General features: G+C 38.4%; 1 protein-coding gene across 4 annotated transcripts in view; it reads right to left on the bottom strand.

The window, feature by feature from the left end:
* Positions 1 to 19383, bottom strand: part of LOC119650588 (AF4/FMR2 family member lilli) — a 93398-nt gene that overhangs the window by 24526 nt on the left and 49489 nt on the right. The window lies entirely within an intron of this gene.

Genomic DNA, 19383 nt, shown 5'->3' with positions numbered 1-19383 from the left:
CCCAATCGCTTTCGTGACAATAGCATTAGACATGTCTGCTCGAATCCAAAAACTATAAACTCGAGATGAAAAAAGCGATTAGTCTGGCTTTAATTGTAACGACAACAAGCTATATTACCTACTACATACTTCAGTAATTTAGGATATCTCTATCATCTTTTAATTGTTGAATCCTCATGAAAAATCACCCTAAAATTTGGGAATTTCACAAAAACTATTAAACAACTCATCTAGCTCTCAACTCAATCAATTGTGAATTCGGTTACCAACTGTTTGCGACTTGATACTATTTGATACTAATTTAACCAAACCCAAACGTTGTTGCCCTTGCTGGTATTAATATAAGAAATCAACATTTGTCAAATCTAAAACCCTTGCAGGTCTAGAAACTTCCAAAATTCTGATGAAGCCAGAGTTGAGAAAACAATAGATCATGAGGTATGAATGAACTCAATTATGACAATAATTACTAGAATTGTAGTCTTAAGGGGGTCATCCCGTCGGATCTGCGGAATCGAATTGTATCTAGATATAGTGCAGAATATATGGGTAAAGTGATTTTTTGATATTCGGAGTCGTTCGGAAAATATAGTGTAAAACACGTGATAAGTCACATGCCAGATTTATTTTGATCGCCATAATAAAGTTCGTATTTATCGGTCGGAATGACGTTCGAATGACTTCGCTAAAAGGGTAAGAATTGAAGCCAAGGGTGTAGATGAATTTCTTCAAGAAACCTAAGGTTTATGGATTACGTATAGCAGATTAATGATCAGTTACGATTTTATTTCTAAAAATCGCATTCTACTTTTTCTCGAAACTGCATATTGAAAATCGGTTGCCACCATAGCCCAAAATCTATCCAACCAAATTTTTTGAAATTTTCACGACTTATTCAGAACATATTTCTAAGGTCCGCAAACTAGGATAATTGTGATTTACTCAGTAGTTTTTTTTATTCATTGAAGAAGCCGTGAAAAAACACCAAAATTCACAAAAAAAAAGTTTAACACGGCGTGGCGGCAGAAAAACACCTTTTTTTGGAGATGGGTGTATAAATTGCTCTGTATTTCAACAATGGACAATGGGATCGGGCTGGAAAAATTACTATGAACGCTCAAGATATTATCAAATCTATGGTGGTGGTATCGTATTTGTATCTTTATCCAGTTCTTCAGAAAATTTTTTTTTTAAAAAGCTAAAAAACGGGATGACTCCCTTAAGTCAAATGCTAATTAATCAAATAGCGTACCCTACAGTAAATAGATCTTTTGAAATTCCTCGACACCCTGTTCAAAAATTATACGAATTTCAGATGCATCATTGAACCCAGAAAAATCTTGCTGACAGTCGAGGCACTTCGGCTCAAAGTTATTGAAATAAATGAAAGCAGAAGTTCAACGCTTCAGGAATGAAAGGTTTTGTGTTTCATATGTCTGGATATTTCGCTACACATCAATTCCATTTGAAAGCAGTTAGTAGTATAGCATACAGTACAATGAATTTATTATATCACCTTAATCTGGTATTGACATTCTATGCTGTCTTAGGCCAAAGTAAACTTTGTTAAAACTAGTACGATTCCCTTGAAACTCCCCAACACTATGCTATATTTTGTGCTGTAGTCCTAGGATAAATTGAAGAGGTATTTTCTAGTGAAATTCGATAATACGGTAATATACTGTTAGCTTTACTCGAACAGAAATCGATATGGAATATATTTTGAGGCCTAGGGGCATATATAGGGCAACTTTCATGATATTTTGCCAATTTGGTCGAGTCATTTCTGAAAATGGGTCCTGTCTTATTTCAAATTTGCATTTTTTGATCCTCCACACTTATGCTTGGCAACTAATGTCAAATCTGAAAGGTGTTTCGTAAACTACTAATCGAAACGTTTTGTTTCACATCTAACACGGCTATATTCAGAGAAAATAAGTCACACCCACTCGCCTTAAATTCCAGATAAAATCATGTCTTTCACTATATGGGTGGGACTTCATAATCCACGTATGTCCACCCAATTTCGTGTCAATAAGGTTTGGAGGATGCAAATTTCACTTAGGTAATCTGGAAGAATAACGATATCAACAGTTAGCTATCCTCCTGGTGCAACTCTGAGTTCTGGACGCACTCAGCAGGAACCAATTTTGGGAACATTTCACTTTGAAGAATCTATCGTGGAGAATTGTGGTGTCTGCATAGCGAATGCATAAAGTACATATGCAATGACGCACGCTTTCCCGACAGTAACGAAAGTTAGTAAGCTTGGCGAACAAGATCCCATTAAAACTAATACAAAACAAGATGGTTAAAGGAAAAGAAAACGATTTCATCAGATGATGCGCTTAGAGTATCTGGTCTGCGCCTTAATATCTTGTTAGTTAGTCTTTAACGAAAACTTTATGAGTGTCATGAACGGGGATCCGAGCAGATTGTTCTCAGTAAGCTGAACAGACAAAGTTCTGTATTATACCCAGGTCACAAGATGCGAAGGTCCGAGAAACGATAAATCTCACGTATTTCAGCCAAACGAGAGTCGATCACCGTCTTATAAGCCATTTCAACTACAAGGACTTCACAAGAACAATCCTGAGAATAAAGGAGGAAAACACTATAGGAGCAATATCTTCGAAATTTGCATTACAGCCAAGATGAATGCCATTCTTCAGCAAATTATCCGACCGGAAGACTGATGAGCTAGAAATTATTGATACGGGCATCTGTGGACCAATGCGTACCGAATCTTTGTAAAAATCTAAATATTTAATAATTTTCATAGATGATGCCAAATAGGTCTTATATAGCAAACAAGTCGAAAATCGGATTGTTCGCAATGCATTATGTAAGTCAGACTATTCATTTCAATATGATTGCAGTTCTATCTGCACTTAGTGGACCTCTTCCTCCTACGCAGAATGTAGAACGATGTCATTCACTGCATGCCTGTGAATGCACAGTTCTAACCTTGCCATCAAATTGTTCGTGTGCGTGCCACGGAGAATGAACCAATTTTGATAATGTTTCGCTTTGTCACACATTACACATTAAGGGGGGGGCGACAATTGCATTGTCGGCTACTCCATGCAATGGCGCGTGGTGGTTTGAGGCGCAACCTAGCATAATTGCGTAATATCCCTTTTCTTATGTATGGAACAGGTAAAGCTTCGTTGGTAGTCGTCAGGCATTGATTCGCTGCCCCACACTTTGACCATAAGTTGATGAACCGTTTGGTGGACTTGGTCGCCTCCATATTTAATCAATTCAGCTGTAATTTCATCGGCTCCTGGCGACTAATCGCCGATGAATTGCACGGACTGTTTCTTCTATGCTTGGTGGTGGCAGTACGACAAGTACCTTCAGTTGGAGGGACCTTTCGGCGATATTTTGGTTGCTGAGCAGTTCATCAAAATACCCGGGAATTAAAATTCTTTGTCTCGGCAGGATGTGAATCGAGGTGTATAAGGCTTCATCCTGCTGACTTGTTGGTAAAACTTCCGCGCATGATATAGTTGCTTGTTAAGTTCATAGACCTGTTGGTTCTCCCAGGCTTCCTTTTTCCGTCTGTCGCTTCTCCACTCGACGGAGTTCGTGGGAAATGTCCGTGCCCGCTTTCTTTGAGTATGGAGCATTTTCCGGTAGGCAGCGTTCTTCCGGTCCGTTGCTAACTTACACTCATCGTCGAACCGACTTTTTTTGTGGCTGAGGTCAAGTATGTTTGTGGGCGAATCAATGATAACTTGCTTCAGGTGATTGTGAAGATCATTTGTCGTTGATTCATCTCCAGGACCTCTGTTGGGTGCAGTTATTATGATATCCATTTCCCCCTTATAGATGTTAGGGAGGGCTGTACAAATGTTTGAGAAAACAAACTGAGACCAGAGTTCGAGAGACAAGGATTCTAATAGGAGAAGAGGAAAAATATGCCCTGGACATGGAAGTGGCAGCATGGCCTTTCAATTGATTCTAGTTTAATTACATTTTTTCTGAATAATCTACTAAGGTAAGTTAAACGTTCTTCTCACTCCAGACAAGTAGTTGAGAAGATCAGAACTTAAAAAAGAAACGGATTATTATTCTAGAAGTTGACCAAACGCGATGATACGTAATAAAACATCAAAAAATGCCTACGCCCTTCTAGGGAATAAATATTTTATTTACTTTAACCGAGAGGACCAAGTCTATTGCCTTGTCACCGCCTTTATCTTATTTGTTGCCAGGATCAACAATCCCATACGGGGAGCCAAGGAGAGGGATAAATGTCTTCCTTTCTTCATCTTCTCTTGCTTCTCTTTCATGATTACTCCTAATTTGCATTATTACTGGGATCACATTCCGATAATCTCAACACCGAAGTAAAGCAACTTCTAAAATTGCTGAGATTGGTACTGCCCATTTACATTACATGAATCAACACGATGCGAATCCGTCTGCCAGAGCAAAGCAGCAAATTGAAGTAATAAAAACTTGTTGTTTCTTTTTCGTTGGTGTGGATATTTATTCTTGCAAATACCGATATTTCGGGAACCACTTGTTCCCTTCATCAGTGCTAACAACTTAATATCGGTATTTGCAAGAATAAATATCCACACCAACGAAAAAGAAACAACAAGTTTTTATGACTTCAATTAATTAATCGTTGGAAACACCGCATAATTTCACTCAGAAACGCAACAAAGTCAAAGAAAATAAGACCGCTCGGAGTTGCTAAATGATCCAGTGAAAATTGACTGTCAAAATTTTCCATAAAGCTGGAAATCGTATCATTATTTTGATTGTTGCTGCTTACCCTTACGCTCATATTGTGGTAAACAAAGAGAACATAGGAACTCCCAAATGTAAAAAAAACATTAAAATAGTATTGGAAAAAAAGAAGGTGCCAACTAACGGATAACGCCATCAGGAGTTGATTAAATTAAATTCTACAGCTTGGCGATTATTTTATTGAACTAAAAGGTCGATTTCTATATATAGCCAGTACAAGTAGAGTCAAGGAAAAGTAATGAGCACCCTGGAGACCAAATCAAACGGGGTTCAATTAATCCATCAACTTTGAAAGTTACCACCCTAATTTATGCGGAACATTAATCGGATAATTTACTTGAGGAAGTCATAGATAGAACAGTAACGAGCTTTCGAACAGTTATTTGGCGGTATTGTTACAACGTCAGTTTCGAAAGGGGTTCATTTTGAATTTTTAAAATTTTTCAGGAGAGACAAAAAACTTCACGTCTGTCAAACCATAAAAGCAATGGTGCGTAATGATGTGTAAATTTTTCTTTAAATTAAGTTTCATTTATTTGAGAGGTTTTAGAGGGCGTCATAAAACAATAGAAGAAAAACTTCCCTTTTCGAAATTGGTTATTCAATTATCTTCAATCGGGGATCACTAAATGAATTCATGGCATTAGAGCTATAGCTACAATCGTGTGGAACTCAAGTCTACATATCGCAACGAATTAATTGCCAGGAATGATGAATGAGTGAAGCTACAAAAAGGGGTAAAATTCACCAGGAGTAGAGCAGACGATGCAATAAACAGGGAGCAAAATTTCTCAATGAATATTGAGCAGAACTTTATGAATTTCAAATTAATGGTTAATGTCTTTATTAATATTTTGGTTTTTTTTTTCAAAATCTTTAAATAAATTTTTCGGAAAGTTATATTTTTGAAACTGATGATCACGATTTCAGAATATTTGCATCGGGATGAATTAAGCGACCTCGCCAGAGACCTTAACCTGTCAAAAACGTTTCTGAATTGCTAACTTCCCAACCTAAATATCCTCCCAGCGTACAAGAGCAAAGGGTTTACCCTTTTTCTTCTCTCAAAAAGAAACTTTAATTGCATATTCTGCAACGAAATCGATGGAAAAATGATTCTATTTTCCTGATTTTTGGCCCTTATTTATTGACAGCTCAAGGTGAAGTTTGAGCTTTCATACATAATGGAAACAAATATGGTTCAACATCAATTGCTTAGGAACATCAATAAGTGACTTGGCTAAACTTATCATTCTCATGTTTTCTCATAGGACAGCAAAGTGTCTACAAAAAAAATATTTTTTCTTTCACCTTCCGAGTTGGGTCTTATGAAGTAATTCGGCAAAGCTTATAACTAAACCGGAAAATACTTTGCATATATAGGAAAAAAAATGTCTGAATTGAAGACGAGTCGTAATGTGAACATCAAGATAAACGGTTTTACACAATCACTAAGATTGTTGCCAAAGTTTAGAAGGCATCAGTGGGCCACAAGGTCCAATATTACCCCAAGCCATTCAAACTATGGAGAATTCCTACAAGGAAATCTTGCTTAACGTAATTAAAGGTATAGTACTGGAGGAATAAACAGAGGAATTGAATGTTCATTTAAATTAAAAAAAAAGATACGTCACGGAGGTAGTTTAGATCGGAATAGAGTAGCCTATATTATGCGCCGGAACAAATGGTCGCTGTTACAAACATCTTTACAAAACAGATTCGCACCTGCTCTCAATTATAGAGCTAATAGAGATTACCTAAAAAATCGATGCCAATGGAGCTTATGCGACGAAAAAGCCTGAATTAAATATTGGAACAAAGTGGTTGGACAATGCATAATTAGAGACGAGTTATCGTCTCTGACGAGTACAAATTTAATTTGTAAGGGTCTGACACCAGGGACTGCCCTGGTAAGAAACCGTAAAGCCGTCATCGCCTGACATCTCACTGATAGTTTTTGTGATCCTATTTTAACACTCTCTTCACAAAAAGGAGGAGGATACTCATCGCCAAGCTATCACTGGTTGAATTCTTGGCACCATTTCATTGACTTACTTTTTCGTCATTAAACAGAATTTTTTTATAACAGGTAAACAGATAGGATTTTCCATTTTTTTTTTAAATTATACGACAAGACTTTTTGTTTTCGGACAAAATTGTGATTGGTGCGTGAGTCTGGCCGTCTTTTTTATGGTCATTGACATTTTCATAATATTCAACGGCTTTGCTAAATCAGAATTACGAGCAGTTTCTACTCCATACTTATGGAAACTAGTAGTAATACAGTTTTATTTGCCTGACCATTTCATCGTGACAGTTCAAACTATACTGCAATGGGCTGGCGCATTTGTAGAGTACGTCAATTATCAAGATTACATTTCGTTGGGCCAAGAGTATCAGGCGTAAAAGCGGCTTACTTGAATAACAGATGATTCAAAAGATACAAGACAACGTGTTAAAGTCATTTTTGAATCGGACCACCTGTTCAGTTTCACTTTTGCAGATGATCTTCTTTGTTCAGACGCGGGGTCGGCTAGTTTGGTTCTAGTAGAATCGAGAGGCCCTCAAATTACCATATAGTCTATCAACCATCATTGTGTGGACGCCTTTTGGTCGTTTCTCAACGACAATTTTAACAAGTGTTCTCATCAGCATGAATGACCATGACCATACTATCGAAGACACCTCTCTTGCCAATTTTTCCACGAGGGGTGCAACACCATACCTCATTTCGGATGTGATCACAGCATGTTAAACCATTGATCCAAAGCAACATCTTGGTCTCTATTACCGCGATGTAGCGTTCATTGCCTCTGATAGTTGGCCAGCACTCGGAACCATTGAAGGCGACGGAGTAGATCACACTACCGTAGATTTTGGATTTAAGACGTACAATAATGCGCACAAAAGTACCCCATCCAAGTTGCATTGATGCGGGTAGTTTACCGCTAGTTGATAGCATTGATCCTGAAATCTTTCAGTTCTCGGCAGACCACTGGCAATAACCAGGCAGGGCACCAAAAATTCTGTTTTGTTCAGATCTTATCGCAGACCGTGCTTTGTGAGGCTGTACATTGGATGTCCCTCGTGGCATTGACCATAACAAAAACACCGATAGAAACACGAAGCGGTTTTAATATATCTCTCACACTTCGAACTTTACTTTTTGTGTTGCGGTAGAGCGAGTTCCTCTGACATGGTCAAACGCCTTTTCTAGATCCAGGAATGAATCCAGTGTTTCTCTGTGAATAGCTGTGTATATAGTATATAGAAATCCCTATCATTGTCGTTTTATTTTATACATTGGCCATCGTTAATTCCTTTCGAGATTCTGTTAGTTGTCGATTTGGAATCCATTAATTAGGCTCCTACTTTTTAAATTACTAGACAATACCTCAAGTTCAAGCCCAATTTGCATATCACAAACAATTTTTAACATACTATAAACAGTTTAACTGCCTGTCAGTGAACTGTATCAAATTGAATTATCCAATCTCCCATCAACATTATGCCTCTAATTAGTTTCCATTTACCGCAAACCCACTGAAGTTCCTCCCATCACAAGCAAAAGTATGTGAACGACACATTACCGAACATGATCCAAAATTCCATGAACTGTGATATCACTTTCCCGTCAATTCGCATCGAATCTCATGGTCACTGTCATTGTCCTCGTTACTTATATTCATCAAAAAACGGGAAGTAATTCAATTTGGAGGATGTCCTTGCTCTGTGTTACGCAGCACGGGAATGCTACGACAGTGGAACCACTAAATGTGCTTTATTCAGTTGACACAATCTACCCTCGAGTGCTTTTCGATACTTCTCGATTGAAATTTCCTCCCACATACACATGCCCATTATTATCATCATACCAACGTGCTGTTCGTGGCCAGGATTCAATTGATGTTACTTGATACTGTGAGTTGTGTATTTCATGTTTCCTTCTTGTTTCGCTTTCTCGGCAGTCAATGGTATGTTTATTGTGCATTGTAGTCATTATTGTTGAGACGAGAGACAGCCATACGTCGGGAATGCTTTCAATCGATTCGTTATAGTTCATCCGGAAATAAATTGTTGATTTTTATCATATTTTATCGATGGTTCGTGAGGCTTATGATAGAGAGTTTATCCTCGTTTCGTTATTTATTCAAGATAATTTTCTTGCAATTGATATTGACGGGGTAAGGTAGAAATAGGGGACAAAATCGGACCACCATGTAGAGGGCAGGGAACTGTATTTAACGCCTGGAAGACTGCATACTGTTGCATTTCGTTTCATGTTTCTCGACTGATATCAGGTGCCTTCTAAACTAACTACCCAGGTGGGCTACAAAGCGCCAGCCTAATCTTAGACATTAGCCAAAATTTAACCCAAATGGGTTCGATGGAGATTATAAAATGACTTCCATTCTGAAAAAACCCAAAACAATATTAAAAGCGATAAGTTCCCATTACAGAATTACACAAGGGATTGCTACCTCGGACTTCGCTTCTGGACTGAATTAATTTGTCAGAAAGTTACTTGAATAAAATCGTAAGCCATTCCAACGCTTTCACATATAAACATGTATGCGAGCAAACACCATTTGTGGTTCTGCCATGATATAAAGTGCACGAGTTTCGAGCCACACAAGTTTTCATAACGCTTTAATATTATGCTGATGGTTGGCAGTTGGATTCGGTCCCGGGTGCGCTGTGAGAAAAAACTCATGCCGTGGGAGAAAATTGTGTTACCAATTCCAAAATGTTTTAAAAAAGTTATCATTGAAGGTACAAAATAAAGGGAGTCAAGTAAGTAACAAATCGAAACTGACATGATTACCTTAGACAGCCAAATCGGAGGTGAACAGTCGAAATCAGGGGGGCTGACTATGGCTTCCTCCACACTTTCGGCTGAAGCCACTCAGGCGGAATATTTGAAATTTATGTGATATTCATGTTATCAATTAGCAGCTCAGCCACTAACAGCATTTCATGCGATATCAATTTTCTATTATTCTCCAATGAACAGCACCAACACCAACTACTCCATATTTATTTGCGGGGTCTTTCCCATGCGGCTGCCGTGTTTAGCAGGAAAGCTTTGTGGTTCAGTTTGCTTGCTTGGTCCTCTCCAATTCGCTTGTGTACTGCCTCGTGCTTCTACTTTGGCACTTGGGTAGGTGAAGAGCTGGGAGGGAAAAAGAATCCACGAGTCAAAGTCAAACGAAAGCCCAACAGACAGAAGCGATGGGAAAAAGTAGGTTTTTCACTAAACATGGTTACTGCTGTTATATTTGTAATCGATTCTCGAGAACGTTAGACATAGTCAAGATACACTAGTGCATATCGCATTGGGTCCATATGATGGAGGTTGATGTGGCGGGTTCGGTGGAAAAAGTGTCTTATCCACCCGCAGAATGTATAGTTCTGTTTGGAGGCACCGTGGCACTCTGTTTGCTGGCTGGATGGCTATATAGGGTGGTGCACACATTAAATATGTCACCATATGTGTATATACGATACGTGTCTCTCTAATAGGTCTCCGAGGTTGGGAACAATGTAATTCTCTCGTTCGAAAACCAGCAGGAGTGTATTTTAGCTTATGTGTATTGGGTTCTTGTATTCTACTTCGTCTCTGTAGATTCCCTTGTTATTACCGTACTTGAAGAGATCCTAAAGGACATTTTTATTGACTTCGATGTGTGTTTTTATTTGCAATGTTCGTTGTTCATTATACAAACAACGACCTCTTCACTAAATCCTTATTGAAGTAATAGCAGTGAATCTTCTGTCAAGGCAAATGCAAAAGGTTTTCATGCTGTTGCAGGAAAAGGGGAATGCCACAATTTTATACAGGATTTTGAACTTTGTAGAGCCTCTCACATGAAGTTCCGTTGATATATAGAATAGAGGGTTGTAAATTATGAGGAAAAAACTTGTTACAATTAAATCCTTCCGCCATTATCTCCAAATGAATATCACCCTTCGAAAATACGGAGCACCTTTCGTTTTTCTAGTATGCTTACTTAAAGCAATTGTAGAATTTGGTCCACTTGACTTTTTCTCTATGAAATGTAATAAATGCATTTATAATATCCATGGTACCAGTTGCGCTGATAGGGAACGGGCTGATAATGATTCATAACCGACACCATTTCAGGGAGAATATTCGGGAATAAACTTTAAGTGTCTGAACATTTGACTCTTTTGAATTCTGTTGTCGAAAGTTTTGAATAGTGGTGGTAAACAAAAAATGTAGTTTATCATGAATGAACATGGACGATTGGTTCAAATGAGGCTTTTAAATAAGAAAAATTAATATTGTGAGGCTTGGCAATCGCCATGACACATGTATGGGATCTATTGTCGAAAAGTTGCCAGGAACACTGAAACAAATGGGCGGGATAACGCTTTTAAACTTTTTTGCATCTTTTTATTTGATTTTCTGAATGGTGAATCTTTCAAGAATATTGCTAGAAAATTTCAGATGAATCGGAGCAAAACTAAGGAAAATACAGCGATGTAAGCAACCACGCCTCATACACAACTCACCGCGGATTCGTGAAAAGTTGCAGCTGCTAATGGATTGGATTCGTTTAAATCTATGTGTAGTGCTCTTTGCAAGGATGTTTTGGATGCCATCAAGACTATCTATGAAGATCTAAGAGAGAGAGAGAGAGAATTCAAACCAACATATTTAAAAAAATCTCCCAATGGGTGTGATAAGCCGAGCTTATCCGGGAGCTGAAGAACAGACTGAAGAAGGCAGGATTCGTCATAGATAGGAGTAAAAAGGTGCCTTAGACATCATGAATGATATCAACATCTTTTATCGCTGATTCAGTGTGAGCTAAGCCAATAAAACTTGCGTATGAAGGTTTTATTCCAAATTTTTCATTGTTCAAAGCTTCAAAACGTTTTCGCCACAACTCACGTTTCCAACACTATTTCTGTGCATAATTTACGAGGTGACGATGAAGAGCTTTTTTTTCAAATTTGTTAATATTTTTTAATTTTTAATCAATCAATTTTTATCAAACAAACAAAAATTACAAAATTGTTCCTTGTTTTACAGGAATTAACGTTATCTCCCACTTAAATAACTTATAGTGCCTACTGTTAACTCTATCGATTATAGGGGGTCCCCACAGTCTTTTCCTTCTATTGTTATCTTTCAATGCGTCAAACATTCATAGTCATCACACATAATCCTGTGCAAGCACAAACATTTACATATGTCGATCGCAATTTGAACCCGGATCAACAAGGTTGAGTGGTGGACGCTCAACGAACTCAAACATCACGGCGTCAGGAATGAACTCATTTATTAACTAATAACTGCAACACGAGATATTATTAGAACTGAAGCGGCATTAAAGATTGAATATGACCAAACAAAAATTATGAAAATTTACAGAAAAAAAGTCGAAACCGGAAGCTGAGCGCTTCAGGCATGGAAAGTTTTGTACAACTCTTGTGCAAGAACATTGGAGTGTTAAACTGTTCCATTTGCAAGTGGTTTGCAATGTATATGCATTTAACATGTAAGAGTGCTCACTTACTTTAGTGCATATTACTGCATTTTATGATTTTAAGATCAACTTTCAATTCAGTTTCCAAAAAATATAATAATATAAAGTCATTTACTTAATTTGAACAGATATAGCTACGGAAGACAACCATGAACACCATGTAGGAGCTTCGTGAATTTTCCAGATTTTTCATTTGGTTAGTTTCTGAAAATGGCTCCGTCAAACTCGGCAAATAAGTTATCACTTCCCAGCCCTTGCACACTCTCCCTTTGCGATTAATGTCAAAACTAAGGCCTCGGGAAGTAATAATCGAAACTTTCATTTGATACGCCATAGATTCAATGAACAAAAAATTTTACATCCCTCGCCTGCATATACCCCCCTTCCCAAACTCAATGTAGAACGATGTTACTCGCTGCATGCGTGAGCGCGTGAGGATTCACAGTTCCAATCTTCTCACGAAATTTCGTGTCAACCGGTACAGCCGTTTCTGAGAAAAGTGCGTGTGCCAGACAGACAGGCAGAGAGACAAAGGACCAATTTTTATAAAATTGTGTTTTACACAAATCCTTAGAAACGACGATACTATAGCAAAGAAACAACACTTATCGAAAAATTTATGGCAAATACTAGGATAGTCAGTCAGTTTCGGGCCTGAAATATAGATGGTATCGCTACCAGCACTGAATCGCTATTTTAATCAGAAGAACGACATCAGTCGCAATCTAGAGCCATGTTTGAGTTGATCTGATACCAAAAAGATAAATATATTAAATAAAGTGATTCATATATTAGTCCATAAATAGTGACTCCGACGTGAGAAATAAGAGTCATATGCATAGTAACAATTTCTGAAATTACCCGACGACTTAACCATCAAACTGAGACCCGCCAAACATCGAGTGACAGTGACGATACGTAGTTGAGCAGTCAATCTGCGATCACCGGTCCACATTTTGCACCTCTCTCTTTGTACGTCCGACGCGGAGGGACAATCTGTCAGATGCAGCAGTAAAGGAACACACATTTAAATCACCGTCCTTTTGGGGGAGTACTCTTGACAAGTGGTTTTTCCACATACAGGCGCAATTTTATAATCAAAAATCAAATATCATGGACAACACGCACCGTTATCACAGCACTTGATGTGGAAATCCTCTTAAAAGTGTCTGCCTTAGTGCGCAAACCGCTTGCAATAAGCAAGAACATCACGTGCTTAAAAATAGTTCAATCAAATTTTTATGGACTCCACGACGAACAAGCTGCTAACGAAACTGGATATAATAATAATAATCGTTGACGCAACAATCCATATTGAATCAGGGCCTTGAAATGTGTTAGAGAACTTCATTCAAGACCGTAACGGTACACTACAGTATACTGTAGGAGGCAATGTGGTCAGCATTGCGCTCGCCCGAGATTATTACCCTGATTTGACTCAGGTAGTCATTCACAGCTGAGTCGACTGGTATCCGACGTCAAATCACGATACAAATTCCACTGCCACCAGTGAGATTTGAACCGCGACCCGCCGTACGACAGCCTTGTGCTCTAACCACTCAGCTATCCGGAAACTGGATATGGACAACAAAAAGTGCACACAACTGTTGAGAACATTGAGGCAAATAGCTGCCTCAGGCATTACAGAGGAGATATTGTTCCCGCTTTAAATGAAAAGAATATCAACAAGCATAAAATATATTCTCTCATTCTTTGGTCAAACTTAACCAGCTTGCACGGATTATATTCCAGATTCTAGGAAGATTTGGCTGCTTCGAACGACAACCAAACCAAACGCTTCGCTAAGCTCCAAAGGTATATAACAGAACTTACTGCAGCTGTCAAAACTTTCAGAAATTCATTCTTAAAACCACAATATCGCATATGTCGTTCTGTATTGCTTCACTTTCAAGATATTGGAAAACTAATTACTACGGCATTTCAAGAAAATAACATCACCAAATATCACAAATATAACAATTTTCGCGTCCTTACTGACCGCGGATTGATCATTTGCATTATCCCAGTAAGTATATCAAACATATACTTGTAACAAGCGATCTCAACCTTTATTTGATAGTCCAATCGAAGGTAACTAATTACACCGAAAACCAACTGGAAATTAATCTAGAAAATCCTTGAAATAATAATTTATTATCGTCAATATCGAGGCATCCATTATAGGCGCTGACTTTCTAGCGCATTCAAATCTCCTCGTGGACATAATATTTACACGCCTGGCACTTGCCGCACAACCTCTACAAACCTTGCCATACGCTTGCAAGTGCATTAGTGTGTTTTGAGCAAAGAAGCAAATTCCCTTTGATTTGTTCCAAAAAATTGACACTCGATCCGATCAAATGCAAGCGTTTGTAAACCTAACCAAACCAAGCAACAAACTCTGTCTATACATTTGAATTTGTAATGACTTGTAGAGGTTTTTCGATCCGGTATAAGGATCATACTTCACCTTTTGCAATGTCAGGACAGATTCTTCGAATATCCAAATATGGCATCTATATGATTACACACATCGCAGACTACGATAACATTCTGCGAAAATCCATCAACGTCACAAAATCGCCGCACCGACCACCGTGAAATAACCATTCAGTAGTCCATTGAAGCCCCACCACTGTATAACCTTTTGCTGAACGTACACGATTCTATCAGAGAAAAATTTGAAGCAAAAAAAAAGCTGAAATCGATTTCATGCTATCTTTGTAATCCGGCCGAAAGGCCTATATATCGGGTATCTAACCTAGTTGACTCTATTTCTTTGAGTCAACAAGTGTACCGTGTTGTAAAATTGCAAGCAGTTTTGGATGCAGAGTTCTGTCAAACGCAACAAAAGCTTGCTGACCGCCTAAAAGCCATGGGAACGGTTTAAAAGGAAAGGAAATGGCTGCGGCATCAATTGGAAGAAAGCAGTTCCTACATCGGATTGTAACGGGTGACAAAAATTGTATCTACTACGACAATCTAAAGCGGAAAAAATTATGAGTTTCACGAGGCCAATCATCAACATCCCAGCCAAAGAGGAATATCCACGCATTTGGTAGGACAGGAAAAAAAGTAATCCATGACGAGATCTTGAAACCTGGTCAAACGGTGACGGCAGATCTGTACCAGCGGCAACTATTGCCTCTGAACCAGGCGCTGCAAGAAAAACGGCCATAATGGAAGGACAGACACGACAAGGTTATTTCGAACACGATCACGCAAGGCCGCATGTCGCAAAAGTGGTCCAGGAAACTCTGCTGGAAGGTATTATCCCACCCGCTATATTTATCAAACATTGCCCTGTCAGACTACCATTTGTTTCGATTAGTCGATGGCCCACGAATTGGCTAAAAGCTAAAATCCCTGGAACCACGGTATTTGGAGTCTCATGACATATTGGATGACTAGATTATCACATTTCCAATATCCACATCAAAGTCCCGCCAACATTTCAATTGAGAGACTAAAGCCTGCATTCGCAGTTGAACGCGATAGCACCACAAAACTGCAGAAAGAATCACAAAACGGCATACCACTTTGAAGATATTATAAAAGAAACGTAACATAGTTTTTAGCGAACCACGACAAAAACACTGGTAGGGAGTGTGCCGCAGCACTGAACCAACCGAGGTCATCCAAAAAGGTGCTACTTTCAGATTGCCAGGTTTCTGCTATGAAAAAAAGACATATTACGCCAGTCTTGCAGTTGTTCCTATCTTTTTTCAATTTATTGAAATCCAACTTAAATTTCATTTATATTTGACTTTCATGAACACTAGGTCCATGATTTATCACAGAATAAGGAGAAAAAGATAAATTCTGATTTCAATCTTCACTGTGCTTAATGTGGAGCCTCTGAAAATTGTATATTCTGACCTTTCACGATATTTTGAGACGCCAATAAACATGCTGGCATTACTCAGTATTGATGAAAACATGGAGGAAGACCGATTTTTACTGATGTTCCTTTTCATTTTTGCAATATACTTGAGACAGTCACGAGAACATATAGTTATATAGCCATCAGACACCCAACTCATCTGATTTTCATGAATAAAATTAATTGTAGTAAGGAGAGCTACTTGTTTTTTGTTTGTGGTGTAGGGGTCCGAATACCAGTTGCTTGTGTTATTTCGAGACATCCAAAAGGGCCCGTCTGGAATACGAAGTACTAATTTTTGCGTAGCTTTTCTTTCAGATGAAATTTCATCGTGGCGGTGCGACATTGATAGGTGTAAAGATATCAAGAAAAACACCTCCCTCTCTTTCTCGAATATTTTTCCAGAACGACATACAAATATAAAAAATTTAGAAAGTAACTCCGTGGGATTCAGACTTTAGAATTTGAATTTGAAAGATTGTATGGTTACTATTAATCACTTATTTCTGTGGATAGCATGCCTGATGGTAGTAAGCGTATATTTGTTATCAGATTAATGTTCACTGTGCCGGATTCCGATGCAGAGATGGGGAGAAGCATTGACACGGACCTTACCCAAGGGTCGCTAGCTTATTGAGTACGCATTTACTCACAGCGTTACAGAACCTAGATCTGACAACCACAACACGGCTCATTCACTACTGATTCGGCTGTCGATCGCAATGAAAGAGATGGGCAGAATGACAAAAATCTAGAATTTCTTGTCGGCAAATATGGATGAGCATTGGGCGGCCATCAAAGGTGTTTTCTCATCCCGAAGGAGCGTCAAAAAGTTTGACTGACAACGGAAATGTGAAAGCGGCTCCACGAGCATAAGGATCTGAAGGCTCTTATTTCCACTGGCAGTGACAGTGAAAGTGATGCTCTAGATCTTCGGTATCGCAAAGCTGGAGAAGCACGAAGTATATTATTGCGCTGATTACGAAGGCGGAAGCTGCTTCAAATGAAAATAATTTCAGTACCGTACACCGAAAAAACTTGCAGATGGCCGAAAATCCTTCGATGGTTCAGTCAAAAACGATAATGGTAGGCCCCAAGTCCACCGTAACATGCGTACAAAAGAGTAAATGGAATCACCAGCGTTAAAAAGCAGAAGCCGACATGCCAGGAAAAGCGGGAATCACATACTAAAATATGCTGCCTCTAAGCCATGGAAGGGTTGCAAATTAAACGAACGCTAGAATGATGTTCCTAAATCAGAATGATAATGAGCGTCCAAGTAAAATATACAAAGCCAATATTTCAGGAAATTAAATCGATCAACTAACTTTACCAAAGAGTTTAAAAACAGCAGAAAAATTCCTTCAACATCCCAAAAATAAGCATCTGCCGAATTACTTCATTTCGCCAATTACTCACTCAATAAAGCGTCAATAAAACAAAAATAATTCGTTGTCAATTGACCCCCAAAGTGTTTTAAGCTACATTTGGATAACTTGTCAATGTTATTTATTGGTTGCTTATTTTCTCAGACCAAGAATCAAACTGTAACCTCCCACTCATCTGCTGTTCCGATGACGCTTTGCTATTCTCGTATCAAGATGGCATTCGCACGTCCAAAATAAACTTGAAACTTTTCTACTCAGTAAATCCCTGCAAGGACTTTAGTGCTTATAAGCATTTAACTACGGAATCAACATCACGTTTGCATGTTCAACTGCGACTCGTATAATTGACTCACCGGAATCTTTGCTGCTCGATTTTTTGCCGTTTATGCACTATCAAAACGCCCAGATTTCGATCGATTACTCATTCTCAATCGCCAACAAACATTCTCACAAACAAGTCGATTGTGCTCATCGGTAATTGCCATAAAGATCTACTCCATTGTTGTATCTTTTTAAATAGTTATGTCAACAATAAGCAATAAAATGCAATCGAATTAAGGCCCAGCCCACGAGAAACTGAAATGTGGAATGCCAAAAGCGCTATGACTGCTCCGAGTAGCTTAGCGAGTTCTAGCTCCCAAGAGGATGCCCGTCATATGTGACATTCTAAATGCTGTCTTGCAATTTTGATACCAAAGTATTTATCATCTTGCGTTGCTAACGAAAGTCGAATAGCTGATAAATATATCATTTTGGATTTTCTCGGCGTAGATATAAGCGTTTTTTCGTTTGGTTCGTTGCCTTGTTTGTTGTTCTGCCACTTCGGATTTCGACAGTCTGCATACTTTTTGAAAGAAAAGAGATCTACCAAGCATTTTTCCTCATCAATTTCGATATGTGACACATTTTGGAAAGTGGCACACATAGTTAATGTCGGGGTGTCCCGTTTGGATTCTGTAGACATTACCAGTCATAATACACTTGAAAATGAAAAAGCGAGAAATGAACATGGGAATACAGCGAGCGCAGACAGGCTATATAGTATGTTCTAGAGCGCATGATTTCAGGAGAACTTTATGGCACAAAAGACTTTATCTGAAGAATGGCTTTTCAACTTTTTGGCCGATCACCACCAATCTCGTACGTATGAATGAATAAATTCGATGGAATTTATCTCACTTTTTGTTGCGCTATTTATAGATAAATATAAAAACATTTTTTGTTGCAAATAAAAATTTAAAACCTGCATTTGTATATCGCATTCGCTTTTTTTTTTTAAATATCGATGGTCAGTCAATATCAAAACATAGAAAGCCAGTGCGAATATTGAAAACCTTCCTATGAAGTGTTCAAGGTGTTGACTTCGGCGCTTTTATGATAAGAAAAAGTTGTCATTATGGAAATCCATGGCTTCCCGTGAGAGTAATGATGGATTAAGAAACCAGTTCATGGGGATTCATGTCTAATGCATTATAAAAAAAAAAAGATTTTGGAAGTTACAGCTCACAGATTTCTGGTTTTATGTCACTCACTTCTATTTTGAAAAGAAAAAGTAATTATTGTCATGCAGTTTGCAGTTTTGATAGAAGCTTTTCTTAAATGACATAACTACAACACAATTGAACAATAAAGTTGGGGAAACCCCGGTTTTGCACATGTTACAATGTCTTGTTGAATGATGATGATCAACGAGCAATTACAATTGGTACTGGACGAGTCATAAAATAGCCACCTTAATGGACAGCGTGTTGACTTCGTCACCTTGATGAATAACTGACATCTAGACTTTAGGAAGATAATTTGAAAGTCGAATGGCTCGGCTATCGTAATC

Source organism: Hermetia illucens, chromosome 3 (assembly GCF_905115235.1).
Source record: "Hermetia illucens chromosome 3, iHerIll2.2.curated.20191125, whole genome shotgun sequence".
Lineage (NCBI taxonomy): Eukaryota > Metazoa > Arthropoda > Insecta > Diptera > Stratiomyidae > Hermetia > Hermetia illucens.
The sequence above is the reverse complement of the archived record's forward strand: the minus strand, read 5'-3'. Positions and strand labels throughout refer to the sequence as shown.